The sequence below is a fragment of the Mustelus asterias genome, unplaced genomic scaffold (genome assembly GCF_964213995.1).
Source record: "Mustelus asterias unplaced genomic scaffold, sMusAst1.hap1.1 HAP1_SCAFFOLD_212, whole genome shotgun sequence".
NCBI classification, from domain to species: domain Eukaryota; kingdom Metazoa; phylum Chordata; class Chondrichthyes; order Carcharhiniformes; family Triakidae; genus Mustelus; species Mustelus asterias.
In genome coordinates, this window is record NW_027590199.1 from 121,981 (window position 1) to 135,148 (window position 13,168).

A 13,168-nucleotide genomic window follows, 5' to 3' on the forward strand; every position below is an offset into this window, starting at 1 on the left:
GCTCCCTCAACCTATCCTCATAAGGCATGCCCCCCAATCCAGGCAACATCCTTGTAAATCTCCTCTGCACCCTTTCAATGGCTTCAACATCTTTCCTGTAATGGGGTGACCAGAACTGCGCGCAGTACTCCAAGTGGGGTCTAACCAGGGTCCTATAAAGCTGCAGCATTATCTCCCGACTCCTAAACTCAATCCCTCGATTAATGAAGGCTAGTACGCCGTACGCCTTCTTGACCGCATCCTCCACCTGCGAGGCCGATTTAAGAGTCCTATGGACCCGGACCCCAAGGTCCTTCTGATCCTCTACACTGCTAAGAATGGTACCCTTCATATTATACTGCTGCTTCATCCCATTGGATCTGCCAAAATGGATCACTACACACTTATCCGGGTTGAAGTCCATCTGCCACTTCTCCGCCCAGTCTTGCATTCTATCTATGTCTCGCTGCAACTTCTGACATCCCTCCAAACTATCCACAACACCACCTACCTTGGTGTCGTCAGCAAACTTACCAACCCATCCCTCCACTTCCTCATCCAGATCATTTATGAAAATGACAAACAGCAAGGGTCCCAGAACAGATCCCTGGGGCACTCCACTGGTCACTGACCTCCATGCAGAGAAAGACCCCTCCACAGCCACTCTCTGCCTTCTGCAGGCAAGCCAGTTCTGGATCCACAAGGCAACAGCCCCTTGGATCCCATGCCCTCTCACTTTCTCAAGAAGTCTTGCATGGGGGACCTTATCGAACGCCTTGCTGAAGTCCATATAGACCACATCCACCGCTCTTCCTTCGTCAATGTGTTTGGTCACATTTTCAAAGAACTCAACCAGGCTCGTAAGGCACGACCTGCCCTTGACAAAGCCGTGCTGACTACTTTTGATCATACTAAACTTCTCTAGATGATCATAAATCCTGTCTCTCAGGATCCTCTCCATCAACTTACCAACCACTGAGGTTAGACTCACCGGTCGGTAATTTCCCGGGCTGTCCCTGTTCCCTTTCTTGAATATAGGGACCACATCTGCAATCCTCCAATCCTCCGGAACCTCTCCCGTCTCCATCGACGATGCAAAGATCATCGCCAAAGGCTCCGCAATCTCCTCCCTCGCCTCCCACAGTAACCTGGGGTACATCCCATCCGGTCCCGGCGACTTATCAACCTTGATGCCATTCAATAGTTCCAACACATCCTCTTTCTTTATGTCCACATGCTCGATCCTTTCTGTCCACCGCAAACCAGCAGTACAACCACCCAGATCCCTTTCCACCGTGAATACCGAGGTAAAGTATTCATTAAGCACCTCCGCCATTTCTAACGGTTCCGCACAAACTTTTCCCCCTTCACCTTTTAAGGGTCCTATGCCTTCACATCTCATCCTTTTACTCTTGACATATTTGTAGAAAGCCTTGGGATTCTCCTTAATCTTACCCGCCAAGGTCTTCTCATGACCCCTTCTCGCTCTCCTAATTTCCTTCTTAAGCTCCTTCCTACATCCCGTATACTCCTCTAAATCCTTAACACCTCCTAGCTCTCTGAACCTTCTGTACGCCTCTCTTTTCTTATTCACCAGGTTCATCACAACCTTCGTGCACCACGGTTCCCGTACCCTACCAACACCCCCCTGTCTCATCGGAACGTTGTCATGCAGAGCTCCAGACAAACATTCCTTGAAAATCCTCCACTTTCCTTCGGTACTTTTCCCCAAGAATGCCTCCTTCCAATTTACCCGTCTAATTTCCTCCCTGATGACACTGTATTTCCCTTTACTCCAGAGAAACACTTTCCAATGCTATCGTGAAGGAGATAGAATTATGATCGCTATCCCCAAGATGCTCACCCACCGAGAGATCCTCCACCTGTCCAGGTTCAGAATTTAGAATGGAACAATCTCATGAGTGACAGACAGCATGGTTTTGTAAGAGGGAGGTCGTGCCTTACAAATTTGGTGGAGTTTTTTGAGGAAGTGACAAAAACGGTTGACGAAGGAAGGGCCGTGGATGTCGTCTATCTGGATTTCAGTCAGGCATTTGACAAAGTCCCTCATGGCAGGTTGGTTAAGAAGGTTAAGGCTCATGGGATACAAGGACAGGTGGCGAGATGGGTAGAAAACTGGCTTGGCCACAGGAGACAGAGGGTAGCAGTCGAAGGGTCTTTTTCTGGCTGGAGGTCTGTGACCAGTGGTGTTCCGCAGGGCTCTGTACTGGGACCTCTGCTATTTGTGATATATATGAATGATTTGGAAGAAGGTGTAACTGGTGTTATCAGCAAGTTTGCGGATGACACGAAGATGGCTGGACTTGCGGATAGCGATGAACATTGTCGGACAATACAACAGGATATAGATAGGCTGGAAAATTGGGCGGAGAAATGGCAGATGGAGTTTAATCCAGATAAATGTGAAGTGATGCATTTTGGAAGAACTAATGTAGGGGGGAGTTATACAATAAATGGCAGAGCCAGCAAGAGTATAGAACCACAGAGGGACCTAGGTGTGCAAGTCCACAAATCTTTGAAGGTGGCAGCACAAGTGGAGAAGGTGGTGAAGAAGGCATATGGTATGCTTGTCTTGAGAGGACGGGGTATAGAGTATAAAAGCTGGTGTATGATGTTGCAGCTGTATAGAACGCTGGGTAGGCCACATTTGGAGTACTGCATCCAGTTCTGGTCGCCGCACTACCAGAAGGACGTGGCGGCTTTAGAGAGAGTGCAGAGAAGGTTTACCAGGATGTTGCCTGGTATGGAGTGTCTTAGCCAAGAGGAGAGATTGGGTAAACTGGGGTTGTTCTCCCTGGAAAGACGGAGAATGAGGGGAGACCTAATAGAGGTGTACAAAATTATGAAGGACACAGATAGGGTGAACAGTGGGAAGCTTTTTCCCAGGTCGGAGGTGACGATCACGAGGGGTCACGGGCTCAAGGTGAGAGGGGCGATGTATAACTCAGATATCAGAGGGACGCTTTTTACACAGAGAGTGGTGGGGGCCTGGAATGCGCTGCCAAGTAGGGTGGTGGAGGCAGACACGCTGGCATCGTTTAAGACTTACCTGGATAGTCACATGAGCAGTCTGGGAATGGAGGGATACAAACGAATGGTCTCGTTGGACCAATGAGCAGCACAGGCTTGGAGGGCCGAAGGGCCTGTTTCCTGTGCTGTACTGTTCTTTGTTCTTTTGCCCTTTATGTATTTGTAGAAGCTCTTTGGATTCTCCTTTGCCTTATCTGCCAAAACAATCTCGTGTCCCCTTTTTGTCCTCCTGATTTCTCTCTTAACTCTACTCCTACACCCCCTATACTCTTCAAGAGATTCACTTGATCCCAGCTGCCTATGCACGTCATGTGCCTCTTTCTTCTTCTTGACCAGGGCCTCAATATCCCGAGTCATCCAGGGTTCCCTACTTCTGCCAGCCTTGCCCTTCACTCTAAGAGGAATGTGTTTACCCTGAACCCTGGTTAACACACTTTTGAAAGCATGCCACTTACCAGACGTCCTTTTTCCTTCCCACAGACTCCCGCAATTAACTTTTGAAAGTTCCTGCCTGATACCATCAAAATTGGCCTTGCCCCAATTTAGAATTTTAACTTTTGGGACAGACCTATCATTCTCCATTGCTATCTTAAAACGAATAGAATTATGGTCACTGGTCTCAAAGTGATCCCTCACTAACACTTCTGTCACCTGCCCTTCCTTATTTCCCAAGAGGAGATCAGGTTTTGCCCCCTCTCTAGTCGGGCCACCCACATACTGAATGAGAAATTCCTCCTGAATACACTCAACACATTTCTCTCCATCCAACCCTCTAATACTATGGCTGTCCCAGTCAATGTTGGGAAAATTAAAATCTCCGACGATTACCACCCTATTTTTCTTGGAGCTATCTGTAATCTCCTCAATTTCCCGCTGACTATTTGGGGGCCTATAGTACAACCCTATCAAAGTGGTTTCTCCCTTCTTATTTCTCAGTTCTACCCATATAGACTCAGTGGCCGAACCCTCGGATATATCCCCTCAGTACGGCCGTGATGTTTTCCTTAATCAAAAGTGCAACTCCCCCTCCGCTCTTCCCTTCTGTTCTATCTTTCCTATAGCATCTGTACCCTGGGACATTGAGCTGCCAGTCCTATCCCTCCCTTGGCCATGTTTCAGGAATTGCTATAATATCCCAGTCCCACGTACCCATCAATGCCCTGAGTTCATCTGCCTGCCCGTCAGACTTCTTGCACTGAAATTAATGCAGTTTAATCTGGACTTCCCTTGCTCTCTGCTCTGCTTTTGCCTGATCAGTCTGGTACGAGAATTACTGACACTGCCTTTACTACTTAATGTGATCTCTTTAACTTCTGTGCTGTCCTCAACCTTCTCTTCTGTCTCCCTACTGCTTTGGGTCCCACTCCCCCGTTAAACTAGTTTAAACCCTCCTGAGTGGCTCTCGCAAATCTCCCCGCCAGGATATTAGTCCCCCTCTGGTTCAGGTGTAACCCGTCCCTCTTGAACAGATCACCCCCTTCCCCAGAAGAGATCCCAATGATCCACAAATCTAAATCCCTGCCCCCTGCACCAGCTCTCAAGCCAGGCATTCATCTGCCTAATATTCCTATTCCTACTCTCACTAGCACGTGGCACTGATAGAACATAGAACATAGAAAGTCACAGCACAAACAGGCCCTTCGGCCCACAAGTTGCGCCGATCACATCCCCACCTCTAGGCCTATCTATAGCCCTCAATCCCATTAAATCCCATGTACTCATCCAGAAGTCTCTTAAAAGACCCCAACGAGTTTGCCTCCACCACCACCGACGTCAGCCGATTCCACTCACCCACCACCCTCTGAGTGAAAAACTTACCCCTGACATCCCCCCTGTACCTACCCCCCAGCACCTTAAACCTGTGTCCTCTCGTAGCAACCATTTCAGCCCTTGGAAATAGCCTCTGAGAGTCCACCCTATCCAGACCCCTCAACATCTTGTAAACCTCTATCAGGTCACCTCTCATCCTTCGTCTCTCCAGGGAGAAGAGACCAAGCTCCCTCAACCTATCCTCATAAGGCATGCCCCCCAATCCAGGCAACATCCTTGTAAATGGCTGCTCACCCTTTAGTAGTCCAGAAATTACTACCTTCGAGGTCCCAAAGGTAGGGGAGCCTAAAACTAGAGGGCATAGGTTTAAGATGACAGGGGAGAGATACAAAAGGGTCCAGAGGGGCAATTCTTTCACACAGAGGGTGGTGAATGTCTGGAACAAGCTGCCAGAGGTAGTCGTAGAGGTGGGTACAATTTTGTCTTTTAAAAAGCATTTAGACAGTTACATGGGTAAGATGGATATCGAGGAATATGGGCCAAACACGGGCAATTGAGACTAGCTTAGAGGTTTAAAAAAAAAGGGGCGGCATGGACAAGTTGGGCCGTAGGGCCTGTTTCCATGCTGTAAACCTCTATGACTCTATGACTCTATGTCCTGCACTTTAGCCTTCTGCCTCTTTTTCTAAATTCACACTTCATGGCCTCATCCCTTTTCCTATCTATGCCGTTGGTATCAATGTGTACAACGACCTCTGGCTGCTCACCCTTCCCCTTAAGAATGTCCTGTAACCGCTCAGAGACGTCCTTGACCCTGGTACCAGGGAGGCAACACACCATCCTGGAGTCTCGATCGCGGCCACAGAAACGCCTGTCTGTGCCTCGAACTAGCGAGTCCCCTATTACTACTGCTCGCTTGCTCTTTGCCCAACCCTGCTCTACAGCAGAACCAGGTGTGGTGCCACAGGCCTGGCTACTGCTGGTATCTTCCCCTGACAGGCTCTCCCCCTCAACAGTATCCAAAACGGTATACCTGTTTGAAAGGGGAATAGCCACAGGAGACTCCTGCACTACCTGCCTGCCTCTCCCTGCAGTCACCCATCTACCTGTCTGAACCTGTGGTGTGACAACCTCCCTGTAACTAGTGTCTATCACACTCTCTGCCTCCTGTATGCTCCACAGTGTGTCCGGTTTCCTCCCACAGGCCGAAAGATGTGCTGGTTAGGTGCATTGGCCATGCTAAATTCTCCTTCAGTGTACCCGAACATACGCCATAGTGTGACGACTAGGGGATTTTCACAGTGACTTCATTGCAGTGTTAATGTAAGCCTACTTGTGATACTAATAAATAAACTTTAAACTTTAACCCTGTTAGAAATTTATAAGTTTCGATGAGATCCTTTCTCACTGGATTAGGTGGCATGCCTTATGAGAAGAGGTTGAGAGAGCTTGGTCTTTTCTCCTTGGAGAGGCGAAGGATGAGAGGTGTGTAAGATGTTGAGGGGTATTGGTAGAGTGGATTCTCAGAGGCTTTTACCCAGGATTGAAATGGTTGCCACAAGAGGTCACAGGTTCAGGGTCCTGAGGAGTAGGTACAGAGGAGATGTTAGGGGTAGGTTTTTCACTCAGAGGGTGGTGGATGCGTGGAATCGGCTGCCGGTAGTGGTGGTGGAGGCGGATTCGATAGGGTCTTTTAAGAGACTTTTGGATAAGTTCATGGAAGTTAGTAAGATAGAGGGTTATAGCTAAGCCTAGTAGGTAGGGACATGTTCGGCGCAACTTGTGGGCCGAAGGGCCTGTTTGTGCTGTAGCTTTTCTATGTTCTGTGTTCCACATCCACTGGTTCTCAAACAAAGAACAAAGAACAATACAGCACAGGAACAGGCCCTTCGGCCCTGGTCCAAACTAGACCATTCTTTTGTATCCCTCCATTCCCACTCCGTTCATGTGGCTATCTAGAAAAGTCTTAAACGTTCCCAGTGTGTCCGCCTCCACCACCTTGCCCGGCAGCGCATTTCAGGCCCCCACCACTCTCTGTGTAAAATACGTCCTTCTGATATCCGTGTTAAACCTCCCCCCCCCCTCACCTTGAACCTATGACCCCTCGTGAACGTCACCACCGATCTGGGAAAAAGCTTCCCACTGTTCACCCTATCTATGCCTTTCATAATTTTATACACCTCTATTAGGTCACCCCTCATCCTCCGTCTTTCCAGTGAGATCAACCCCAGTTTACCCAATCTCTCCTCATAACTAAGCCCTTCCATACGGCAACATCCTGGTAAACCTCCTCTGCACTCTCTCTAAAGCCTCCACGTTCTTCCGGTAGTGTGGCGACCAGAACTGGGCGCAGTATTCCAAATGCAGCCGAACCAACGTTCTATACAACTGCAACATCAGACCCCAACTTTTATACTCTATGCCCCGTCCTATAAAGGCAAGTATGCCATATGCCTTATTCACTACCTTCTCCACCTGTGACGTCACCTTCAAGGATCTGTGGACTTGCACACCCAGGTCCCTCTGCGTATCTACACCCTTTATGGTTCTGCCATTTATCGTATAGCTCCCCCCTCCGTTAGTTCTACCAAAATGCATCACTTCGCATTTATCAGGATTGAACTCCATCTGCCATTTCTTTGCCCAAATTTCCAGCCTATCTATATCCTTCTGTAGCCTCTGACAATGTTCCTCACTATCTGCAAGTCCAGCCATTTTCGTGTCGTTCGCAAACTTACTGATCACCCCAGTTACACCTTCTTCCAGATCGTTTATATAAAACACAAACAGCAGAGGTCCCAATACAGAGCCCTGCGGAACACCACTAGTTACAGGCATCCAGCCGGAAAAAGACCCTTCCACTACCACCCTCTGTCTTCTGTGACCAAGCCAGTTCTCCACCCATCTAGCTACCTCCCCCTTTATCCCATGAGATCCAACCTTTTGCACTCGGTCATCTCTACTCGTTACATCCTCAAAATATTCCAATTGATTCATCAAGCATGATTTCCAATTTGTAAATCCATGCTGACTTTGTCTGATTATACCACTGCCTTCCAAATGCTGAATTATGAAATCCTTGATAATAGACTCTAGCAACTTCCCCAGTACCGACGTTTCGCTCACTGGTCTATAGTTTCCTGGTTTCTCTATCCCCCCTTTTTGAATAGCGGGCTTACATTAGCTACCCACCAATGTGTAGGAACTATTCCAGAGTCCAAAGAATTTTGGAAAATAACCACCAATGGATCTACTATTTCCAGGGCCACTTCCTTAGGTACTCTGGGATGAAGATTATCAGGACCTGGAGATTTATCCATCTTCAATCCCACCAATTTCCCCAAAACCATTTCTCTACTAATGCTGATTTCCTTCAGCTCCTCACTAAGTATTGTTTATCTCAGAAGTTCTGGCATATTATTCATGTCTTCCTTTGTGAAGACTGAAGCAAAGTACAAATTTAATTAGAACCATAGAACCATAGAAAATTACAGCTCAGAAACAGGCCTTTTGGCCCTTCTTGTCTGTGCCGAACCATTTTGTTGCCTAGTCCCACTGACCTGCACTTGGACCATATCCCTCCACACCCCTCTCATCCATGAACCCGTCCAAGTTTTTCTTAAATGTTAAAAGTGACCCCGCATTTACCACTTTATCCGGCAGCTCATTCCACACTCCCACCACTCTCTGCGTGAAGAAGCCCCCCCCTAATATTCCCTTTAAACTTTTCTCCTTTCACCCTTAACCCATGACCTCTGGTTTTTTTCTCCCCTAGCCTCAGCGGAAAAAGCCTGCTTGCATTCACTCTATCTATACCCATCAAAATCTTATACACCTCTATCAAATCTCCCCTCAATCTTCTACGCTCCAGGGAATAAAGTCCCAACCTATTCAATCTCTCTCTTTCACTCAGCTTCTCAAGTCCCGGCAACATCCTTGTGAACCTTCTCTGCACTCTTTCAACCTTATTTACATCCTTCCTGTAACTAGGTGACCAAAACTGTACACAATACTCCAGATTCGGCCTCACCAATGCCTTATATAACCTTACCATAACACTCCAACTTTTATACTCGATACTCCGATTTATAAAGGCCAATGTACCAAAGGCACTCTTTATGACCCTATCCACCTGTGACGTCACTTTTAGGGAATTCTGTACCTGTATTCCCAGATCCCTCTGTTCAACTGCACTCTTCAGAGTCCTACCATTTACCCTGTACGTTCTACTTTGGTTTGTCCTTCCAATGTGCAATATCTGCGTTAAATTGTCTGCGTTAAATTCCATTTGCCATTTTTCAGCCCATTTTTCTAGTTAGTCCAAATCCCTCTGCAAGCTTTGAAAACCTTCCTCACTGTCCACTACACCTCCAATCTTTGTATCATCAGCAAACTTGCTGATCCAATTTACCACATTATCATTCAGATCATTGGTATCGATGACAAACAACAATGGACCCAACACCGATCCCTGCGGCACACCACTAGTCACAGGCCTCCACTCAGAGAAGCAATCCTCCACAACCACTCTCTGGCTTCTTCCATTGAAAGAAGTCTCACAACACCAGGTTAAAGTCCAACAGGTTTATTTGGTAGCAAATACCATTGAGCCAGTGTCTAATCCAATTTACTACCTCCCCATGTATACCTAGCGACTGAACCTTCCTAACTAACCTCCCATGAGGGACCTTGTCAAAGGCCTTGCTGAAATCCAGGTAGACAACATCCACCGCCTTCCCTTCATCCACTTTCCTCAGCTATTTCTTTATTCCCCATTATGAATTCTTCTGTTTCTGACTGTAAAGAACAGTTGTTTTTGTCAATCTTTTTCTCTTTACATACCTATAGAAACTTTTACAGTCAGTTTTTATATTCCCCGCTAGCTTACTTTCATACTCTATTCTTCCCTTCTTAATCAATCCCTTGGTCCTCCTTTTTCTGAATTTTAAACTACTCCCAATCCTCAGGCCTATTGCTGTTTCTTGCCAATTTCTATGCTTCTTCCTTAGTTATTTTCTTGCTCTTTGTGTAAAACATCCTTGGATTTTATTGAATTGCACCTGCCATTATTTTTTTGTATCCTCTCTTTGATTTTCTAATTTCAGTTTTTTCATTTGAGCCCTCCCACTGCTTTGACACAGATTTACCTTCCTGATGGCTGTATCCAGATCACTCTTGCCACCTCATTTTGACCCTGCCTACCCAAGTGTAAAATTGAGTCTGGTGTTGTGCAGGTGGATTCCCAGCGGAAATCCGGTCCATTTAATTTTATGCTCTCTCCCCACTTCAGAATCCACCTTAGGGGGAGTGTAAAATTCTGCCCTCTATGTTTTATTGATATTCCCTCTCATTCATCTAATGCCCATTGAACACAGGCCTCGTTTAACAAAGAACAGTACAGCACAAGAAACAGGCCCTTCAGCCCTCCAAGAGTTGACCCAATCTCACTGTGTACGACAATCCTGTCATCCGAGGAATCAGTCTGGTGAACCTTCACTGCTCTCCCTCAATGGCAGGTATCTCCTTTCTTATATAAGGTGACCCAAACTGCACAAAACATACCAGGTGTGGTCCCACCAAGGCCCTGTACAGCTGCAGTAAGACATCTCTGTGAAGGCTAACTTACCATTTGCCTTCCTAACTGCTTGCTGTACCAGCATGCTTGCTTTCAGTGGCTGGTGTACTTGGACACACAGGTCCCTCTGTACATCAACATTTCCCAATCTATCACCATTTAAATAACATTCTGCAATTCTGTTTCCCCATCTGAAGTGGAGAACTCCACAGTTACCCACGTTACACTGCATCTGCCATGTATTTACCCACTCACTCACTCACCCTGAAGCTTAACATCCTCCTCCCAACTTTCATTCCCACCAAGTTTCATGTTGTCAGCAAGTTTGGAAATATTACCTTTGGTTCCTCATCCAAATCACTGAGGTTTATTGTGGATAACGGGAGCCCAAGCTCTCATCCTGCAGGGCCCAAATATTCACTGCCAGCCACTTTGAAAAAAACCCTTTTATTCCAACTCTTTTTCCTGTCCTCTAAACAATTCTCAGTCCATGCCAATATATTACCCTCAATCCCATGTGCTTTAATTTTGCACTCTAACATCTTATGTAGGATCTTACCAAATTTTTTCTGAAAATCTAAATATTCCACATCCACTGGTTCACCCTTATGTATTCTACTAGTTACACCTTCAGTAAACTCCAATAGGTTTGTTAGAACTGATTTCTCTTTCATAAATCCATGTTGACTTTGTCTAATTCCACTGACCTTTTCTTAGTGTCCTGTTATCACATCCTTTATAATAGACTCCAGCATATTCCCTGTTACTGATGTTTAGACTAACCAGTCTGCAATTCCCTGTTTTACCCCTCCCTCCTTTTTTAATTAATGGGGTTACATTTTTCCACCCTCCAATCTGCTGGGACTTTTCCAGAATCTACAGAATTTTGTAAGATAACAACCAACACATCCACTATTTCCACGGCCTCTTCCTTCAGTACCCTGGGATGTAGATTATCACACCCTGGGGGTTTATCAGCTTTCAGTCTTATTAATATCCCCAGCTACTATTTTTTTAGTAATACCACTTTCCTTCAACTCCTCCTTCTCACTGGACCCTAGGTTCCCTCGCATTTCTCGGAAGTTCTTTGTGTCTTTCTCTGTGAAGACAGACTTGGAGGAGTCGTTTAAAAACTCTGTCATTTCCTCGTTCTCGATTATAATTCTCCTGTTTTGGACTGTAAGGGACGTGCATTTGTCATCACGAATCTTTTTACTCAGAGGTTTTACAGTCTGCTTTTGTGTTCCTTGCAAGTTTACTCTCACACTCTATTTATCCTTCTGAATCCATTTCTTTCTCCTCCTTTGCTGAATTCTGAACTGTTCCCAATCCTCAGACTTGCTCCTTTTTCCGGTAATTATATCCGACTCCTCTTTGGATTTAATTCTATTCTTCATTCCTTTGTTTCCCATGGTTGGGCTGCTTTCCTTGTTGTTTTTGTGTCAGAAAGGAATGTATAAATGTTGCAATCCATACTTTCGCTCCTTAAGTATTAGCCATTACCTATCCCCCCTCATGCCTTTATGTGAAGTTCCCCAATCTAAAACAACTCGTGTTTCATACCTTTGTAGTTTCCTTTGTTCAGATTTCAGATCTGAGTTTCAGATGGGATTTTGTCACTTTCCATTCCAATAAAGATTTCTAACATGTTATGGTCACTCTTCCCTACAGGACCCCACAACACGATTATTAATCAACCCCTTTTCATTGCATAATACCAAATCCAGGAAAGGATGTTCCCTCATTGATTACTCAGCATTCTGCTCTAACACACTCCAGGAATTTATCTGTCACAGTTTTGTGATTACCAAAGGAGATTTAATTGAGCATTTTATTGTAGTAAATAATTTTAAACTTCTACCTTCACATCCCAAACCTTTTTTAGAAGCTTTTTCTGGATAATTTTTGCTCTGCGCCTCTGCTGCTGATCAGAATGTTTTACTTAATTCCTTTCTCAGTCTTCCAGCATTTTAGTTTTTGTTGCATTTTCTTTGCGGTCTTGGCCTTTTCTACAAGTTGCCATCATGTTGCAGGGTGTTGGTTAGGATATTCCAGAAATTAGTCATAGAGAGTCATAGAGTCATAGAGGTTTACAGCATGGAAACAGGCCCTTCGGCCCAACTTGTCCATGCCGCCCTTTTTTTCAAACCCGTAAACTAATCCCAATTGCCCGTGTTTGGCCCACATCCCTCTATACCCATCTTACCCTTGCAATTGTCTAAATGCGTTTTAAAAGACAAAATTGTACCCGCCTCTATTACCAGCCTCTGTGTGAAACAATTGCCCCTCTGGACACTATTAAATCTCCCTCCCTCACCTTAAACCTATGCCCTCTAGTTTTAGACTCCCCTACCTTTTGGGAAAATATATTGACTATCTACCTTGTCTATGCCCCTCATTATTTTATAGACCTCTATAAGGTCACCCCTCAGCCTTTTACGCTCCAGAGAAAAAAGTCCCAGTCTATCCAGCCTCTCCTTATAACTCAAACCATCAAGTCCCGGTAGCATCCTAGTAAATTTTTTCTGCACTCTTTCCAGTTTAATAATATCCTTTCTATAATAGGGTGACCAGAACTGTACACAGTATTCCAAGTGTGGCCATACTAATGTCTTCAACAAGACGTCCCAACTCCTGTATGCAATATTCTGACCAAATTAGAGGATTATACAGGAAGATGCAATTCAGATAAAAGCCAAGCTCTCACTGAATTACACAACAGCTTTGAGAATAAAAATATACCCTCCGCTTCCTATTTCTTATGATTCTTCTGAAACAGTTTTTCCTTATGTA

General features: G+C 45.6%; 1 protein-coding gene across 1 annotated transcript in view; it reads right to left on the bottom strand.

Annotated features, from left to right (window-relative positions):
- Window positions 1-13,168, bottom strand: part of LOC144485730 (SCO-spondin-like) — a 118,844-nt gene that overhangs the window by 86,338 nt on the left and 19,338 nt on the right. The window lies entirely within an intron of this gene.